The sequence below is a fragment of the Balaenoptera musculus genome, chromosome X (genome assembly GCF_009873245.2).
Source record: "Balaenoptera musculus isolate JJ_BM4_2016_0621 chromosome X, mBalMus1.pri.v3, whole genome shotgun sequence".
NCBI lineage: Eukaryota > Metazoa > Chordata > Mammalia > Artiodactyla > Balaenopteridae > Balaenoptera > Balaenoptera musculus.
The window spans coordinates 45,112,879-45,134,542 of record NC_045806.1 but is presented as its reverse complement, the minus strand read 5'-3'; the positions used below and the strand labels follow the sequence as shown (position 1 = coordinate 45,134,542).

At 38.8% G+C, this 21,664-nt stretch overlaps 1 long non-coding RNA gene across 1 annotated transcript in view; it reads right to left on the bottom strand.

Annotated features, from left to right (window-relative positions):
- LOC118889174 overlaps nucleotides 1-20,068 on the bottom strand; it is a 54,158-nt gene extending 34,090 nt beyond the window's left edge. The window contains exons 1-2 of the long non-coding RNA XR_005018432.1: nucleotides 19,937-20,068; nucleotides 19,746-19,820 (exon numbers count right to left, since the gene is read on the bottom strand). This is a non-coding gene — a long non-coding RNA (uncharacterized LOC118889174). The remainder of the gene's footprint in view (nucleotides 1-19,745; nucleotides 19,821-19,936) is intronic.
- Nucleotides 20,069-21,664: the final 1,596 nt, after the last annotated feature.

Here is a 21,664-nt window from a genome sequence, read left to right as displayed (position 1 = left end):
CAATTAACATTAGAAAGCTCCCATAACGAGGTAGCCCTATGACACTGAGGGGCTAGCTCAGTCCTCTTTGTTAGCCTTAGAGAGAGGGGGAAGCTAAAGGTAGGTCCCCTGGGGATGGGGGGGGGTCTCTTGAGAGGGCAGGCGGGGGAGGGGTCTGGGGCCTGTGAAGGCTCCCACCTCGCATATATACCCTGCTACAAGAACACACATGATAACTCTGAGGTAGGTACAGTAACTTCATTTTACACATGTTCTAAGGCTAAAAAAGGTTAGGAAACTTGACCAAGGTCCCAATGCTAGTACGTAGTTGAGCTATAATCCAAAATCAGGTTGGTCTGGATCTTCAGCTCATGTTCTTAACCACTAGGCAGGCCACTGTCCCTTTAATATTGATAGTAGTAGGTGTTCAATAAATGGTAGCCAGGTGCCAGGTAACTCACATATGTTCTAACACCCACAACAACTGTCCAAGGTGGGTATTCAACTCATTTTACTGATGAGGAAACTGACACTTAGAGAGGACAGGTGACATGGCTAAGGTCACACAACCAAGACATGAGGGCTCCATACCTTGAAACTGGGCTTACCAGACTCCACAACCAACTTGTCCTAGATTATTACAGGTATGAATGAATCCCAGAGGACGTGAACCCTAATGTCTGAGGACAAGACAGACAGGCCCTGCCCATTCCCTGAAAGATAAATAGTCTTTATGCCACAGCTGGTATCAGGAGTCAGAAAAACTCCTCTCCACAATGAGATCTCCACACAAGGAGCTGAGGGAGACTCCATAACCTCCAGGACAGTGGGAATGACCCCAACCCCAGGGGAGGTACAAAGGAAGCAGGTAACATAAACACCATCATCTAGATAAGGAAGCCAGGAACACTGGAAGCTGGTATGAACAAGTTTGTGGACAGTTGTGTCCAACCAAATTTTTCATTACCTTTCTGAAGAGTTAACAGATTAGCATGTCAAGGGAGGTCACAAACTCCTCATGTCAGAATTTTGGTATGTGCCAGAGTCTCCTAGAATGATCTTGTAGAAAGAAAGGTGAACAGTGAATGCAGTTAGGTTGGTGTACACCATGCTGCTTCCCATCTTTCGGCCTTTGCCCATGCTGTACCCGTTGCCTGGACTGCCCTCCTCTCCCTTGTTAGTCACCTAGAAGATTCCTACTCATCTTTTTAGAGTCAGTTCATATACCATCTCTTCCAAGAAAACTTCCTTGGCCCCCTGAGCTGGGTCGTGTGTTCCATAGGGGCTCTCACAGTCTCTCGTACCCATCACTATTACTGCATTGACCACACTGCCCTGAAATGATGGTTCTGTGTCTGAGAACACACTTTGTTCATCTCTGTGTCCTCAGTGCGGAACCGGAGGCCTGATACATAGTAGGTGTTCAGTCAACTTTGCTCAAGTGAACTTATAACTAGCTGGCTGGTTAAACCCAGTGTGATAATGATTAATGAACAGATGTTGGCCCGGTCGGGGGGGGGGGGGTCTCTAGGGGCGTGCCACAGGGACCTGTGTGTATTGATGGCATTCTGATGAAATTAGTGGGCTACAAAAAAACCAGGGGAGTAGGCCACACATTAAACACAATTAGTATCCAAACAGTCATGGACAAACAGAAACACTGGAGCCATGCTGGCTCCCAAAGGGGTTAGGGAGAAAGTCAGGACTAAAACCTCACAATCTGTTGTAGCCTTTACAATGGAAAAAAGTTTTTCTGAGCTGAAACTTACTTCCCTGAAGTGTCCACCATTATGATAGCACTTACTATGTACCAGGCTTTATACCAGCTCCTGTACAATTCCCCCCCAACCCAAGTACCACAGAAAAAGTCTAATGGGGGTGATCCGCTTGGCCTGGGGACCAAGAAACAGTGTCTCACAGGCAGGAGAAAGGAGGATCCTAGCTGGGACCAAAAGGCCTAATGAGAGCTGGGGCTTTGGTTTTCACTAAGTAACAGGCAGGCATGACAACACAGCAGTTTGAGGGCTGTTTGAAAAAGAGGCAGGTCCACCTTTAGGAGCCCAGGATACAGAGTGAGTCATACATGGGGCTTTGTTACCACCCTACCAACTCTGAACTTGCTCCTCAAAAGAACCCAGGAGCTATCCTCACTGCTTCTTTACAGCCCTCACCCTTCTGAACAATGACACCCAAGCTCCTTTGCATGGCATGAAAGGCATTCATGCCTAGCCTAGTTCTCAGTGCATTTCTCCCTCTATCCTCCACATTAATTCATTCATTAATTCATTCAGTTTATTCCACAAATATTTATTGAGTGTCTACTAAATATTACTATGCACTGTTCTTGGCACTAGAGATACAACAGTGAACAAAACAAGAGTCCTTGCTTTGTGGAGCTTACAGTCTATTGTGGAGAGACAAACACTAATCACAATAAATAAATATAGTATATCAGGTGGTGATCAGTGCTCTGTAGGAAAACACAACACATAAAGTAGGATAAGGGGATAGAAAGTGCTGGTGAATGGGGCTATTTTAGATATGTTTGTCAGGGAATGCTTCTCTAGGAAGGTGACATTTGAGCCTACTGGAAGTGGGTGGGCAAGTCATCAGATTATCTGGGAAGAAGAGTGTTCTAGACAGTGAGACTAGCAAGTACAAAGGCTCTGAAGAGGGGGGATACACGACATGTTTAAGGAACAGCAAGGAGGCCAGTGTGGCTGGAGAACAGTGAGTGATGGGGAAAGTGATAGGAGGCAAGGTCAGAGAGATGATGGGGACAAGATTGTGTAAAGACTTTTGGGCCACGGTGAGGGCTTTGGCTTTTATTCTGAGGGAGCTGGGAGCCATGGGAGAATTTTGAGCAAAGGAGTGACATGATCTGATATGGATTTTAAAAAGAATTTCAGAGACTTCCCTGTGGTTAAGACTCCACACTTCCAATGCAGGAGGCACATGTTCGATCCCTGGTTGGGGAACTAAGATCCCACATGCCATGTGGCGCAGCCAAAAAATTAAAAAATTAAAAAAAAAAGAATTTCAGAGAAGAACTAGTAATGGTATTAGAACACCAGGCAAAAGAAAAAAAAAAAACCCAGACAATTACTAGGAAAACAAAAAGGTATACAACAGAGGATATGTAATCAGACTGTACTATGTTGTTTGGATGTGAACAATATTTACAATGCCATACTTAGACAAACAGTGATTACTGGCTGAACAAAAATTGTATAACATGTTTAAAGAAATAATAAATGCAACCACAAAGATGAGCAAGCAACAAGAGACTACTAGTGATGACTAGGAAGATTAGAAAGTGAAATATATGAAGTTTGTACAAATGAAAAATACAATTCTTGAAATAAAAAAACTCGGTGGACAGATTAAACAGTAGATCAGACAGAGCTGAAGAGAGAATCAATAAGCTGAAAGATATATCTGAAGAAATTGCCTAGAATGAAGTGCAGGAAGACAAGAAGATAGAAAATATCAATGAAATGTTACGAGATGTGGAAGACAGAATGAGGAGGTCCAAAATATGACCAACTGAATTCTGAGAAAGAAAATACAGAAAGAATGGAAGAAAGGCAATATTTGAAGAGATAATGGCTGAGAATTTTCCAGAAATTATGAAAAACATGAATCCGGAGGCATGAAGCACATTTCCAAAGTAGAATAATAAAAAAGAAATACATACCTAAACATTGATAGAATGAAACTGCAGAACCCCCTGAATATACCCCTCCCCTCCAAAAAAAAGGGAGAGAGAAAAGTAGCCAGAATATAAGAAAACAAAAACACCTACAAAAAACAGCAATTAGACTGATAGTGGACTTCTAATATTACCTATAACAATCTACCTTTTAAGAATGAGAATAAATACATTTACATATAACAAAGACTAGGAGAATTTAACACCAACAGATATGTACTAAAAGAGTATCTAAACATCGTAATCATAATGAAGGAAAATGATCCCAGAATGATGTTCTGAGATGCAAGAATGTATGTATGTAAATCCAAACACATACCATCTATATAAAATAATACTAATGATGATATATTAGTGAGGTCAGGGGAAAAAGGAACAAACTAACACACTCAAAAGAATAACATGTGGTCAAGATAGGAATGACTAGAGTTGAAGGTTTCTAAGGTTCCTGCATTCTTCAAGAGGGAGGTTAAAATACTGTTTAACTTTAAACCTTGTAAGTTAAACATGCATGGTAAAATTTCAAGGATAACCACAGAAAGAAAGGAAAAAGAATAGGTAAATTCCAAACAGTAGGGAGGAAAAAAAAATGATTAAGAAAGCAAACAAACAAATTTCAAAACTAAAAAGCAGGCAAAAAAAGAGAAAAATGAAGCATCGAAAAGGTGGTGGTAGGAAATAGAAATAAGAAAGTATGATGGTAGAAACAAGTCCAAATATATCACAATAAGTGTAAACAGACTAAACTTGACCATTAAAAGACAGAGATCATTATATTAGATGTTTTAAAAGGTGCAGCTATATGCCATTTCCAAGAGATATAATTAAAGCATAAAGGCATGAAAATGTTGAAAAGTAAAAGGATGGAAAATTATATACCACACAAATCCTAAGAAGAAGAAAAGTTTGTGTTGCTATATTAATGTAAGATAAAATAGACTTCAAGGAAAAAAATGCATTATCAGGAATAGAGAGGGTCATTACATGTTTACCAGGAATATGTAACAATTCTCATTTTGAATATTCCTAATAAAATACCCTCAAAATAAGTAAAAGGAAAAAAAAAGAACTACAAGGAGAAATAGACAAATCCACCATCATAATTGCATATTCACATACCTTATAATTATTGGTATATTACGACCAAAAAAATCAGTTTAGATATAGAAAATGTGAACAATACGATTAACAAATTTGATAACAGACTTATGTGGAACTCTGTATTCAACAGTTAGAGAACATACATTCTTATAAATCACATAGGAAACATTCAAAAATATTGATCACCTATTAAGCTATAAAACAAGTCTCAATAAATTTCAGAATTGTTATCACACAGATCACATCCTCTGACCATAATGCAATTAAAGCTAGAGTTCAATAACATAAAGATAAACTTTAAAATCTCCACACATTTAGAAACACACTTCCATATAACTCATAGGTCAAAGAAGTAACCATGATGGAAATGCTGAAATACTTGGAACTGAACAGTAACAAAATATGACATGTCTGAACTTGTAGAAAAGCAGTAGTTAGAGGGAAAGTTACGTCCTTAAATGTGCAAAGTAGAAAACAAGAAAGACTGAAAATTAATAAGGTTGGTGTCCAATTTAAGAAATTAGAAAAATAACAACAAAATAAATCCAAAAAATGTGGAAGGAAGGAGATCAAAAAAAATAAGAGCAGAAATTAAAGAAATAGAAAACAAAGACAAAATAGAGAGGAGCAACAAAGCCAAAAGTTGGTTCTTTGAAAAGACTAGTAAAATAGACAAACCTCTGGTGAGATTGATCAAGAAAAAAAGTGAGAAGGCACAAATAACCAATATCAGCAATGAAAAAGGAGACATAACTACAGATTGTATACAGCAGAGAATAAAAAAATAAGGAAACTTTATGCCAATAAACTTGAGAAAGCAGACAAAATGGACCAATTCCTAGAAAACTATAACTTACCAAAACTGACTCAAGAAGAAAAAGAAATGCTGACTAGTCCTCTAACTACTAAAGGAATTGAAACAGTAGTTAAAACTCTTCCTACCAAAAAACAAACAAAAGAACAAAAAACAACAGGAGGGAGAATTTTCCAGTTGATATGTGGATGACAGGTAGGTGAAGAAATATTAATCCCCTTAGGCCTGGAAGTGTCCACGTAGGCCTTAAGGCAGTGGAGACCCTAGGCAGGCCACTTCTCTCTATGGGCAGCCTCCTGTGGAGATCCTTAGAGGGTGGCCCTTAGTGAAATGGGGTCTGACAAATCCCTCTGCAGTCCCTGCAGGTGGTGAGCACGAATGAGTAACATCCAGCACTCAGTTACTGCTCTGTGGTAAATGTGCTAAGCAGGGCCGAAGAGGAGCTCTAAGACTTGGACAGCCTCTTCAGTAGCCAGCTTCTGTAGTCTTCTGCTCACTGAGGACAAGGGGCCTGCGGAGCTGCTGGAGGAGTCTGTGTTCCAGTTGCCAAGAAACACCACACGACCCAAGTTGTGACTGGATGGGGTGGGGTTGGGTGCAGGGAGGCCAAGCAGGGGCTTTTGGAGAGTGTAGCTCCAGGCAGAAGCCCTGAAACTCTGTCTTCACGAATATCAGATACTTCTATCCATTTGCAGCTGATGAGCCCTTTTAATGGTGTCCAAGCTAGCTGCAGGGTGATGGTTCTAACAATGATGCATGTTCTGCAAATAAGAGCTTTATCATTATTTTGAAATAGTTAATATGAAAGAGTTCAATTGGATTTGAAATCTAATCATATTATCACAAGACATTTTTAACAATATATTTGTCAGTGACACAAAAAGAAAAGCTGTTAGATATAATTTCACTTTTTAAACATTTTTGAACAATTTAAAAGTTGGTTTTAAATACTTTACCACCTAATTGTACAAAGAAAGATTTGTATTGATGGTGACCGTTAAGAATTTGAAGAATACATCATTAAAAAGTCTTGATCAGGATTTGTCTGTAGCCATTTTAAGCATAAAACCTGATATAAAATAAACATGTTATGGAAGCAGATTTCAAGTTTCTCATTCAAAATTTTGAAAATATTTTATTTAGAAGTTTAATATTCACTTAATATTAAAAAGAAAAGACCAAGGTGGCTTTACAGGAGAATTCTACCAAACAGATCATTCCAAAGTCATATAGTAGCATCTTCCAGAATATTGTAAATGAGGAAACACTGACTCATTCTATGATACCAGCAGAACTTGATGCCAAAGGCAAATAAGGATAGCATGAGAAAGGAAAATTAAAGACCAATTTATGGACACAGATACAGAAATCCTAAACAAAATATTAGCAAACTGAATCTAGTATTGTAGAAAAAGGAAAAGATCATGACCAAGTTATGTTTATAACAGAAATGCAAAGGTAGTCTAACATAAGGAAAACCTATAAGTGTCATTTACCACATCATCAGATTATTGGAGGGAAAAAACCACAATCATCCTATGAAACAGAAAATGTATCTGATAAAAAATTCAACACCCTTTCATGATTTAAAAACAATAACAAAAACTTCTTAGCATGGAGGAACAGGATGGAACTTGCTTAATCTGATAAAACCTGTAGAAATCTACAGCAAATATCGTTCTTACTAGAGAAAAGTTAGTGGTGTTTCCTCTAAAATATACAACAAGACAAGGATGCCCACTGCATCTTTTCTATTCATCACTGTACTGGAGGTCCTGGCCATCTCAGTAAGACAAGAAAAATAAATTAAAAGCATAAAGATTGGAAAGGAAAAAACAAAACCGTCATTATTAATAGCTGATATGGTTGTCAACATAGAAAACACAAAAGAATATATAGCCAACTTAAAAGGAAGCAGGGTTCCTTGAGAAATGGTCGATTCTGGGGTTGGGACTGGGGCAGGAAGATAAAAGATGAGTAGGGAGTATCTTGTAGCACTGACAAGTAAGGAAGTACTTAAAAACAAAAGGATGGGGCCATGTCAACGGGACACAGAAGCCAACCTAAAAGAGCCCCCGGTGGCCAAAGCTGGAACAATTTGAGCCACAAGACAAATAACAGTATTGGATTTATATCTCAAATTATTAAACAAATATGGCATGAGTTCATACTGATATAAACAAGTAACTGAATAAATAAGTAAGTAAATAAAGGAGAAGAAACAAATCTTTTTTACAGAAGAATTCCAAATAATATATGTAATTACATCCCCTTCCAGAGGTGAAGCTTAATTCCTTCCCTTCTTGAGGGTGGGCTAGATTCTTTCAAAGAGCAGAGAATGAAAAGGGAAAAAAAATACCAACTTTACAGTGGAGAAACCTGGCAAACACTACCTTAACTAAGTGGTGAAGGTCAACATCACCAGGGATGTGATAGGGATATCACATACCCCTGATATGATGTGATGAAAAGGGCACTTCAACTCTGTGGTATTCTTTCCAAGAACAACCCCAGTCTAATTATGAGGAAAACTTCAGACAAATCCAAATTGAGGGACATTCTATAGTACATCTCAAAACTGTTAAGCTTATAAAAAACAAGGAGGGGCTTCCCTGGTGGTGCAGTGGTTGAGAATCCGCCTGCCAATGCAGGGGACACGGGTTCGAGCCCTGGTCTGGGAAGATCCCACATGCCGCGGAGCAACTGGGCCTGTGAACCACAATCACTGAGCCTGCGCGTCTGGAGCCTGTGCTCCGCAACAAGAGAGGCCGCAATAGTGAGAGGCCCGCGCACCGCGATGAAGAGTGGCCCCCGCTCTCCGCAACTAGAGAAAGCCCTCGCACAGAAACGAAGACCCAACACAGCCAAAATAAATAAATAAATGAATAAATTTATAAAAAAAAAAAAAAAAACAAGGAGACTAAGAAAATGTCATAGACCAGAAGACACTAAAGAGACATGACAACTTAAATGCAATGTGGTATTTGGAATTGGCTCCTAGAACAGAAAAAGGACATTAGTGGGAAAACTGATACATCTATATAAAGTCTGAAGTTTAGTTAATAGTAATATACCAATGTTGTTTTCTTAGTTTTGACAAAAATATCACAGTGAAGAGTATACAGGATCTCTCCATACTGTCTCTATTTACTTTTCTATAACTAAAATTATTCTAAACTTAAAAGTTTGCTTAAAGGTAATGAAAGTTTAGCAAGGTGAATGGCTATAATAACAATATAAAAAATCAACTTCATTTCTATATACCTGCAAAAGAGATAAGACACATTAAATAACAAGATCTCATTCATAATAGCAGTAAAAGCCATAAATACCAAGGAAAAAAATCTAACACAAGATATGCAAGACCTTATACAGAAAATTATAAAGTTCTACCAAAAGACATTCAATAATTTATTTAAAATGAAAGGATACATCATGTTTATAGCTAGGAAGACTCAACATCACAAACATATCAATTCTCTTCAAACTGATCTACAGATTTATTCCAATTCCAATATTTTTGTAGAACACGACAAGCTTATTCTGAAATGTGTTTGAAATAACAAAGGGCCAAGAATATATGATACTCCTGAAGAAAAATAGGATGGGAAGATTTTGCTCTATCAAATATCAAGATTCTTTATGAAGCTAAAGTAATTAAAGGTAGTGTGGTACTGATTCAGGGGCAAAAAGTTGGCCAATAGCAGAGATCCCAGAAACAGACCTACACAGATGTGAAACTTTGATGTATGATAGAAGTGGCACTTCAGATCATTAGGCTATCTGTGGGGAAAATAGCACAATTGGCTTCCTATCTCATAACTTACACTACACAAAAATCAATTCCAGTTAGATTAAGGACTTAAAAGTTAAAGGTAAACCTTTAAACTTCTATTAGAAGAAAATAAAGAATATCTTCATGACCATAGGTTAGGGAAGACAACACACAAAAAGTGCTGGCTACAGAGAAAAAACTGAATTGTTCAACTCATTTAAAATTAGGAATTTCTGCTCATGCAAAGACACCATAAAGAAAGAAAAAGGCCACAAACGAGAAGATATTCACATATAACTGACAAATGATGAGTATCCAAATAATTAAATAACTTCTGTAAATCAATAAAAATGATAAAAATATCAATTTTTAAAATGGGCAAAAGATATTAACAGTCATTGCACAGAAGAAGAAACATGTGTGGCCAATAAACATGAAAAGATGCTCAATTATTTAGTAATTTGAAAAATGCTAATTAAGTCCACAAAGACTCACTATAATGACAAAAATTTAAAAGTGGCACAATATCAAGTATTAAAAAGGTGTATGTGAATCAATGGGACCTCTTACAAATTGCTGAAAGGTGTGTAAATTGGTACCAAGAGTTTAAAATACATTTTGGCATAATCCCATCAAGCTGAATGTTTACATGTCTTATTAACCAGCAATTCCATACATAGGTATATACCTTAGAAAAATGAGTGTCCATGTGTACAAGGAGACATGTACAAGAATGTTTATAATAGCACTTTTTATAAGAGCAAAAAGCTAGAAGTGACCCAAATGTCCCTCAACAGGTAGATGGATGAATAATTTAAGGTCACCCAATGAAATATCATATGGCATTGAGAATGAACAAGCTACAGCTACATGCAAAACAGGTGAATCTTGGAAACACGATAATGAATGAAAAAAGTAAGTCACAGAAGACCACATACAGTATGATACTATTTTTTACAGAGCTCACAACCAAGCCAAAACCACAATGTATTGGTTAAGCATCTCCACAAATATGAAAAAAAAATCAAAAAGAGCAAGGGAATGTTAAACACAAGACTTAGGAGAGTGGTAATTTCTGGCAGGAGGGGTGGGAAATGGGACTGAAAATGACACAGGGATAGATGCTATCATTAATGCTGTTCTTGGGCGGGGTTGGAGTTCCTGGGTTTTCATTATTATTATCTCTATAACTTATGTATATAATGTATATATTATTTTATTATATGTGTAAGATATTTTATATGAACAAACAGTGAATGGGAGAAGAGTAGGAAGAAGTGAAGAATGACAACTCTTTTGAAGAGTTTTGTTGTTAGAGGAATAGAGAAATAAAGTCATATTTGCAAGGGGATGTGGGATGAAGAGAGTTTTACATTTTTTAAAGATGGGAGCAACAGGAGATCAATGGAATGGCAGAGTGAGGACTTTGGTGAGCCAGCTATCCCTCTAAGACAATGAAAATAAGGGCAAACCAACTAAAATCAATCAATTCAAAACTCTGGCAATTAACAAAGGCATAGAATGAAGTGAAAATCATTGATCCAAGAGAAACGACTGAATCTTGGCAAGACAGCAGGCTCTGTGCCTTTTTTGTGTGTGACATTTTAACTTGTGGCTATTCCCATCCTCCCTCCCTCTCCAGCTTAGTGGTTCAGTAGCCAAAAGCTGAATAAATTCCAGAAAACAGAGAGATGCCTTGGTCAGGAATTTAAAAGGAAATCCTGGAGAATGAGACAACTATAGAGAACTCTGAAAAGTTCTGACATATTCCTGGGAATCTAAAGGGCTGTGCACAAGAAAGAGCTGGAAAAGGAGAGGGCCCAAGTCATTACTTTTGGCTGACTGTGAGGCCTTGTGCAGGCAGAAAGTGAGAACTCAGGCTGCCCTGTAATCTGGCTGAAGTTTGAAGGCATGCCTTCTCACACAGATCCCCTTGGCAGAGGGTAGAAGACATATAGACAAGGTATTTAAAGACATCTGACCAATCAATGGCTGACCACCAAATTATACTTACCAGGTGTTACCCCTAGGAATCCAGGCTTAAAAATAAAAACAAGATCTTTTTTAAAAAAAAGTTAGCAGAGAACTCAGAGGCCACATAATGCAGGGAATATAGAATCCACAGAATTAGTCAAGAAAAGTTGCCAAACAAATAAATGACAACAAGAAAAATAACAATAACAACAACCACACAACATACACACATACACACACACACACACACAAACCAGAATAACAAACCTTGAGGGTGGAAGAGTCTGATACTAGAGTTGTTAGAGTAGAATATCTAAAATGTCCAATTTTTAACAAGAAATTATGAGACATACAAAGAAACAGTAAAGTATGTTACATATACAGGGGAAAAAGCAACCAAAAGAACATGTCCCTGAAGGGGCCAATGTTTGGGACTTAATAGACAAAGACTTTATACTAGCTATTATAAATATTTTTGAAGAACTAAAGGAAACAATATCTAAAGAATTGAAGGAAAGTGTGAGAACAATGTCTCACCAAATAGAGAATATCAATAAAGAGATAGAAATCATTTAAAAAATCAAATAGAAAATCTGGAGTTGAAAGGTATAATAACTGAAATAAAAATTTCACTTAGAAGGGCTCACCAACATATTTGAGCTGGCAGAAGAGAGAAAAGGTAAATTTGATGATAGGTCAAATAGAGATTATCCATTTCTTGAAAGCAGAAAGAAGAAAGAATGAAAAAAAAAAGAAACAGCCCCACACACCTGTGGGACACCATCAAATGTACCAACATATACATAATGGGAATCTTGGAAGGACAAGAGGATGAGAAAGGGGCCAAAACATCACAAATTTGATGAAAGATATTAATCTATACATTCAAGAAGCTCAAGTAGAATAAACTGATGAAAGTCAAAGACAAGAAAGTCTTGAATGTAGCAAGAGAAAGATGACTTATTGAATATAAGGGATCCTCAATAAGATTAACAGCTGATTTATCATCAGAAACCATGGGGGCCAGAAGACAGTGTAATGATATCTTCAAAATGTTGAAAGAAAGAGATGGAGACTTCTTTATCCAGCTAAACTGTCCTTCAAACATGAAAGAAAAGTTAATATAAACAAAAACTGAAAGAATTTGTTGCTAGTAGACCTACCCTACAAGAAATACTAATTTCAGGCTGAAATTAAAGGACACTAAATGGTAACTTGAAGGTAACTACACAGGTATTATGAAAGAAAGTACTTTTGCTTGTAACACTTTTATTCTCCTATCTGCTTTAAAAGATAACTACATAAAGCAATAATAATAAAACTGCGTTGGCAGGCTTATAATGTATAAAGAGGTAATTTGTATGATAATAATACTATGAAGGAAGGGAGAGGGAACAGAGATATATTAGAGCAAAGTTTTTATATACTATTGAAATTAAGTTAGAATTAACCCAAAGTAGATTTTCTCAAGTTAAGATGTTAGTTGTAATCCCCAGGGCAACCACTAAGAACGTAGCTCAAAAATATATAGTTAACAAGGAAATTAAAAAATTATACTAGAAAATATCTACTTGATATATAGGAAGAGAGGAATCGAAGAACAAAGAAACAGAAAAGACATAAGACATACACAAAGCAAGTATCAATCCTTCACAAACTCTTCCAAAAAATATAGGAGGAAACACTTCCCAATTCATTTTATACAACCTGTATTATCCTGATACCAAAATCAAAGACATCACAAGAAAACTACAGACCAATATCCCTTATGAATATAGATGTAAAAATCCTCAACAAAATACTAGCAAACCAAGTCCAGCAGCATATAAAAAGTATTATGTAACATGACCAATTAGGATTTATTTCAGGAATGCAAAGTTAGTTTACTACCTGAAAATTCATCAATGTAATATACCATATTAATAGAACAAACATAAACTCCACATGATCACCTCAGTAGATGCAGAAAAATCATTTGACAAAATCCAACACCCATTCATAGCAAAAACACTCAGAGAACTAGGAGTAGAAGGGAACCTCCTCAATTTGATAAAGGGTATCTATGTAAAACCCACAGCTAACAACATGCTTAATGGAGAAAGACTCAATATTTTCCCCCTAAGATCAGGAACAAGACAAGGATGTCTGCTCTCGTTACTTCTAGTCAATACTGTAGGTCTAGCCAGGCTAATTGGTCAAGAAAAATAAATACAAGGTATCCAAATTGGAAAATAAAAGTAAAACTATCTCTATTTGTAGATGACATGATTTTATACATAGAAAATCCTAAGGAATCCACTAAAAACTATTTGAACTAATAAACAAGTTCAGAAATGTGACAGGACAGAAACCAATAAACAGAAATCAACTGTATTTCTACACACTAGCACTTAACAATCAGCAAGTGAAAGTAAGAAAACAACTCCATTTATAATAGTAGCAAAAAGAATAAAATACCTAGGAATAAATTTAACAAAATAAGTGCAAGACTTGTACGCTGAAAACTACAAAACACTTCTGAAAGAAAGAAGATCTAAATGGAAAGATTTCCCATGATCATGGATCGGATGACTTAATATTGTTAAATGGCAATACTTCCCCAATTGATATATAGATTCAACACAATCCCTATAAAAATTTCAGCTGATTTTCTGCAGAAATTGACAATATGATCCTAAAACTCATATGGAAATGCAAAGGATTTAGAACAGTCAAAACAATCTTGAAAAAGAATTACAAAGTTGGAGGAATCCCATTTCCTGATTTCAAAATTTACTACACAGTTAATTTAATCAAGACAGTGTGGTCTGGCATAGTGACAAACATATCGATTAGTGGAATAGAATTGAGAGTCCAAAAATTAACTGTTACATTTATGATTTATGGTCAACTGATTTTTCACAAGGTTGTCAAGACAATTCAATGAGGGAAAGAATACTCTTTTCAACAAAAGGTGCTGGGACAACTAGATATCCACAAGTAGAAGAATGAAATTTGGATTCCCTACCTCACAGCATGCACAAAAATTAACTCAAAATGGATCACTGGCCTAAATTTAAGAGCTAAAACCGTGCAATTCCTGGAAGAAAAAGGAATAAATCTTTGTGACCTTGGTTTATGGAATGGTTTCTTGGATACGACACAAAAAGCTCAAATGATAAAAGAAAAAAACAGATAAATTGAACTTCATCAAAATTAAAAACTTTTGTGCATCAAAGGACACCACCAGGAAAGTGAAAAAACAGGGACTTCCCTGGTGGTCCAGTGGTTAAAACTTCGTCTTCCAATGCAGGGGGTGTGGGTTAGATCCCTGGTCGGGGAGCTAAGATCCCACATGCCTCGTGGCCAAAAAACCAACCAAATAAATAAATAAATAAAACAGCAGCAATATTGTAACAAATCCAATAAAGACTTTAAAAATGGTTCACATCAAAAAAAAAAAAAAACCAACTTAAAAAAAAAGTGAAAAAATAACCCAGAATGGAAGGAAAGATGTGCAATTCATATATCTGCTAAGAGACTTGTATCTAAAATATATAAAGCATTCTTACAATCTAACAATAAAAAGAAAAATAATCTAATTTTAAAAGGGCTAAGGACAGAAATAGACATTTCTCCAAAAAAGATATACAAATAGCCAATAAACACATGAAAAGATGTTCAACATCATTAATTATTAGGGAAATGCAAATAAAAACCACAATGAGACACCACTTCATACCCATTAGAATGGCTATAATAAAAAAGACAGACAATAAGGAGTGTTGGTGAGGATATGGAGAAATTGAAACCCTCAAACATTGCTGGTGTGAATGTAAAATGGTGAAGCCACTTTTGCAAACAGTTTGGTAGTTCCTCAAAAAGTTAAACACAGAGTTGCCATATGACCAAGCAATCCCACTCCTAGGTATCTACCCAAGAGAAAAGAAAACATACATTCACACAAAAACTTGTACACAAATGTCCTGAGCAACATTATTTAAAATAGCCAAACGTGAAAACGACTGAAATATCTATCAACTGACTAATGAATAAACAAAATGTAGTATATTCACACAATGGAATATTATTTGGCAATAAAAGCAAATGCCACATGCAACAACACGGATGGACCTCAAAACCAGTATGCTAAGTGGAAGAAGCCACTCATAAAGGCCAATATATTGTATGATCCAATTTATATGAGATGTCTAGACCAGACAAATCAATAGAGACAGAAAGTGCGTTAGTGGCTGCCTACGGTTGGGGGGAGGGGAGTCATGGGGAGTAACTGCTAATGAGTATGAAGCTTCTTTTAGGGGGGAATAAAAATGTTCTAAAATTGATTGTGGTGATGGCTGCACAACACTGTGAATATACTAAAGACCACTGAATAGTACCCTTTTAAAGGGTGAATTTTATGGTGTGTGAAATATATCTCAATAAAGCTGTAACAAAAAGATGGAAGCAATAACAGGATGTCTGTGTGCTAATGGGAATGACCTTGTAGAGAGGGGGAAATTGAGGTAGGAGAGAGAGGGAGATATTGCTGAAGCAATGTACTCAAGTAGGTAAGAGGATGGGATCTAGTGCCAAAGTGGAAGGACAGGATTTTGATGACAGCAGGGACAGTTTTTCCATAATAACAGAAAAGAAGGCAGAGTATATGAGTACACATGCTGCTTGGTGGTTGGATGTGGTAGTGGGAATCAGTGGAGGTTTTCTTTTGATGGTTTAAAATTTTCAGTCAAGTATGCAGCCTGAGCCTAGGATGGGAGAGGAGGTGTTGGAGATTTGAGGAGAGAGAAGGTATGAAATAGTTATCTAGAAGGGTAGGACAGTGAATAAGGAAGTACAGTGGAGCTGGCAGAGTTGGATTTAGGCAGGGCTGGGGTTTTGCCTGATAAGTATGCTAAAGTGACAGAGGGCAAGGGAAGTGAGGATGTATGCAAGGGAATGATTATTATGATGGACCACGGAATCTAAGCTGATTAAAGGAAGGACATGGGAACATGGAGGAAGTAAAGGGTAGTGAAAACGTTCAGTTCCAGTGGCATTGAAGGATTGTTGGAATTGGGGTGCTAGAGGGAGTGAGCTAGAAGGATAAGTACTGGTTGGAGAGCAGGATGCCTGAAACTGAGATTATGGAGGAGATGCACTCACAGGTACTGATAAGAAGGGTAAGACTATCGGGGTGAGTGGCTGAGGTGGGGCTGAAAGGCAAGAGCACTGTAGAAGAGCAGACAGAACTGAGAGACAAGACCACTGGAAGGGTCATCTACGAGGATATTAAAATCACCAAGAAGTAGGACTGGAGTAGTGTTATAGAGTGACAGTGAGCTAGTAGCTAAATCCTTCTAGGAATGAGGCGTGACCGGGGCAGGCATGTGTGCATGTCTGTACCTGACTATAACACACAGGTAGGTGATGGTATAGTCTGATGATTTGAGATTTAAAACAAAGTGGTTGATGTTTATATAATCTTAATGTATCTCTCTACAAATTACTTATTAATTACAAAGGAAAAAGAGTAACTACAATGGAGAAACCTGGAGACACTAACTTAAACAAATAGTCAATGTGAACAAAACCAGTATTGGGATAAACTGACATCATGTGCCTCCTGATATAAAGCACTGAAGACACATCTCTTCTGTGGCATTCTTGCCAAAATTACATAACTTAACTGTAATCACAAGGAAACATCAGACAAACCCAAGTTCTATCAAATAGCTGGCCAGGACTCTTCAGAAGTATCAAAGTCATAAAAGACAAAGAAAGACTAAAGAACTGTCCCAGATGAAAAGTGCCTAAGGAGATATGACAACTAAACACAATGTGGGATCCTGAATTAGATCCTAGAATAGAAAAATTATATTAGTGGAAAAACTGATGAAATTCAAATAGGTTCTGTACTTTCATTGAGTATTGTACCAATGTTAATTTCCTAATTTTGATAATTGAACTGTAGTTGTATAATTTCTTAACATTTGGGGAATGTAAGTGAAGGATATATGGGAATTCTTTGTACTATTTTTATAACTTTTTAAAAGTCTGAAATTATTAAAAATAAATTTTAATTCTAAAAAACCAGAGTGTTTAAGAAGGAGGCAGAGAAAATGTCTGGGAAGGACATATAGAGTGAGGACACCTACCCCCATGTCCTGGCCTCCTGGCAGCAGGGGTATGAGGAGGCTGCTGGGGGAGCAGAGCGCTCAGGAGAAAGCCAGATTTCCATTCAAGCAGTGGTTCTCAGTGGGGGATTGAATAGACAGTCAAGGGGTGTTTCAGAGACATTTTTGACTGTCACAATAATTGGAGATTATAGTGACATTTAGTGGGCACTGAGCAGGGATGCTCAGCATTCTGCAGTGCACAAGACAGCTCCACACAGCAAAGAATCGTACTGCATCCCATATGACTTTAGAATGTTCCACCAGACAATCATGTAGGTGAAAAACGTGTTCATTCATTCATTCAACAAACACTTATTGAGAGAACCTACTGTGTCCAAGCACTGTTTTAGGTAACAGGGATACATCAAGGCACAAAAAAGACAACCATCTCTGCCCTTCTGGAGTTTACAATCTAGTGGGAGAGCCAAACAATAAACAACAAACATAATAAAGATGTAAGATATATTATGTAAGAGGGTGAGGAGCACTATGGAAAAAACAGATCAGGGTATGTGCTAGGGGAGAGCTGCAATTTTAAACAGGATGGTCAGGGTAGGCCTCATTGAGAAAGTGACATCTGAGTAGAGGCCTGAAGGAGGTGAGGGCATGAGCTTTGTGGATATTGGTGGGGGGAAAGCATTCTAGGTACAAGGGATGGCCTAGTACAAGCCCCTGAAGTGGATGTGTGCCTAATATGTTCAAGTAGCCTAGAGGCGGTCAGGATGGGTGAAAGAGAGGGAGCAAATGGGGAGAGTGGTAGGAGATAAGGTCAGAGAGGTTATGGGAGCCAGATCATGGGTTTTAATATATAATGACTTTTACAGTAATTCAACAACCATATAAATTGAGGGAAGATTGCACTTTGTTTTGTTTAGAACCTCATGAAGAATTGTTCATCATCTAGGAAAATAGCATCACCCTATCCATGGTTTCTGAGTCACAGTGTAGCTGTCACACTCCCAGGTACAAGCATCGTATGTGCAAGACCATTTCATTATGTCTTCTAGTGGAATTATATCCCAGCCTTTACATACTGAAATACATATTGTTTTATTATAAATTATTTTTCCTTTACTTCTCCCTTATATTGAATTAGGACATTATATTGGTTTTGGGGGGAATTATGTGTGTAGACAGATTCTATTATCTATGCACTTCAATTCAGAACAGTGAAAGAGATGTTTCAAAACATACATCATAAAAATGGAGTGTTGTGTTCAAAAGGTATGAGAACCACTAAGGCATGGCAAGAAAACAACGGGACTATTCAGAAACCAGGCAGAGAATGAAGGGGATTTTGCTGATGACTGAAGGTGAGTTCCAGAGGCCTGGTCAATTCCAGGGCTGTATGGGAATGTAACTAGGAGACCCCTGGTCTCTGATCTTCTTGTGGAGACTAACATAATACAGGATAAGGGCCAGATCCACTTTTTCATCTAAGCTGCTCCCCACCCTGGGTGGGGGGGGGGTCTCACCTGTTTAACACAGTAGGGTGGGGAACAAAGAGGGTTGTCTCCTCAATGAGGCCAGAAGCAGCCTAAGGCCAGGCTCCATTTTTTTACCCCCAGAACAGACAAGAACCCCAGACTAAGCTCATAGGCACTCTCAGGCCAAGCTCATTGCTATAAACAATGCACCTCTAACCTGTTTAGGGATGGGAAAGAGGCAGAAAGAGGAAAAGCAATAACAGAGAAAGAAGCATTCAGAAAGAAGAACCAGTTGGGGTGGGGGAAGGGCCAGAGACAGACAGGGAGAAAATAAAGCCAAAGGCCAAGAGAGACTATATTCTTTTCAATCATAACTGTCATTATTTATTGAAACTTTTCAAGGGGCCAGGCGCTGGGCAAAGTGATGCACTGTATTGTCTCAGGCGGAGATTATTAGACTCCCATTTGACAGATGGGGAAACTGAGGCCCAGCTGGGTGAGGCTCAAGGTCTTACGGCTAGCTTTAACTGGCTGGGTCAGGATTCAGCCTTATAGGTCTGGGCGGTCTACTATGTCTCAGAGAGGGAGCCAGACAGAAAGATAGAGACAAACAGACAGAAAGATGGAGATAAGGACAGAGGAAGGGGGAGTGGGGTGGGCAGAGAGTGAATAACAGACGGAGACTTACAGACACGCAAGCAGACGATCACGTGAGCTGCAGACCTGCACAGTACACCGTTTCCCAAGAGACAGGAATGGGGGGAGCGCGGAGGGTGGGCATGGGCGGTGGGCTCCGCAGGGTACTCACCTGGTTGCCGTCTGGGGGCCGCAGGAGCACTCGCCCTCCCCTTGCTACCCGCACGATACTCCGCAACCCGCTGACCTAGGGTTGAGAGGCCGCCCAGGTAAAAGCTCGCCCAGGTCCCACCCCTCACGCGCTCCGGCCCGGCGTCTTTCCCTCCGCGTCCTCCACCCGCCCCCGTCTTTATAGCGTCTCACCGGGAACCTCGGGCCGTCGGTGCAGCCGCTGCCTCGCGCGAATAGACTCCAGGGACCGGCAGCTGGATCTCGCGAATAGACTGGACGCGTTCCTCCCGCTTGCTGGAGCGCTAGCGGGGTCGCAGGCCTCCACCGCTACCGACGGCTCCAGACTCCCATTGGAGGAGTGCCCTCCTGTCTTCCCTGGGATTGGCTGGAGATGGACACACTTCATTTTTACCCCCCAAGCCAGGATCCAGGCCGAAGAAAACCCGCCCCTTTGGGGGTCTTTGATTGGTTTATAAGCCAAGCCCACCCTTTAATAGGATTGGCCAGGAGGAGGATCTTCATCGCTTTTTGCCAGTCCATTCGACAGGTCTTCGGGAGGTTAGTTGGGAGCACGCAGGCGCGAACCCCAAAGTGAGGCCTGGCGCGAGTCACAGGACAGTCGGAGGTGCGCGGCTTCTTGACGTCTTATTCTCCGTAAGCCACCTTGCGTAAGCCACCGCTCCGCTAAGAGACACGACTCTGCCCCCAATTTCCCATAGCTTACCCCCACCTGCAGGGATTTCTGAGCCAGGTTTCTCTCGCTCATAGTGAACGTAGTTCCTAGTTTTATCCCTGGAGGATGAGGTGGTTATAGGGGTCTGGCCAGTCACCCACCAGCCCCTGCTACTTACTGATTAAGACATTGGTCGAGTGACAGCCTCGCTTGGAGCCTCAGTTTAACCATCTGTCAAATGGGAAGATAATTTTTTAAAAAATCTTTCCTGAAAATGCCATTCATTCAATGGAGGATTCAATGAGAGAACATAAATTAATTGCCTGGAGCATAAACAATTAAGGTCTCCCCTCCCAATTCTTGCCTTTGCCGTTGTTTCAGACTTAGGGAACTATGGCCCAGAGAGGCAAACTGTTTGGCTTGAGGTCACACAGTAATAAGACCCAGCATAAAACCCAGGCTTCTGTCCTCCAAACGAAAGGGGTTTAAGAAGAAAGGAGATACAGGAAGGCCCTTCCTATTACCAGGGTTTCTTAATTTGGGTTCACAGATCTCCCTCCAATCCAGTCCAGGGACAGGGTTTAGAGGGGTCCATGAATTTGGATGGGAAAAAAATTACATCTTTGTTTTCACTCTCCTCTAATTGAAATTTAGCATCTTTTCAGTAAAGAATGTAACTCACCATAGTATAATAGTGATAGTACCTGTGACTCTGTCACTAATAGAAATCACAGAGATTTTCATATCATATTATAGATGTTGTACATTTCTTGAAATATCATGTAATCTCATCTCTATCTCAAAATCATGGTTGTCATTAGACTCTCCATTAGATCTCACAAGGAGCATATATATTACTATAACATATTTGCTTTTCCATATTTTAGTAACTATTTTTCAATATAGTCAATATTTTGTGGTTCTAGGTATTTTATTTTATGCATTCAAAAGATATTGTTTTCTGAGAAAAGACGCATAGGCTTCACCAGATCACCAAACAGGTCCATGGCACACAGGAAATGTTAAGAACACTTGTCTTCAACTCTGGGCTCCAGGGGGACAAAGACTTCGTCTATTCATGTTTCCTTGTTGTAGTCCTATCACCGAGTTTCTATCAGGCACACAGCAGGTGCTCAGTAATGTTTACTGAATGAAAAATAGGATGCTTCCTAATGAAAAACAGGATCCTCCACACCCCCAACTGAGGGAGCCACTGATGGCCTTTTTGATCACCAAAGAAAGAGGGA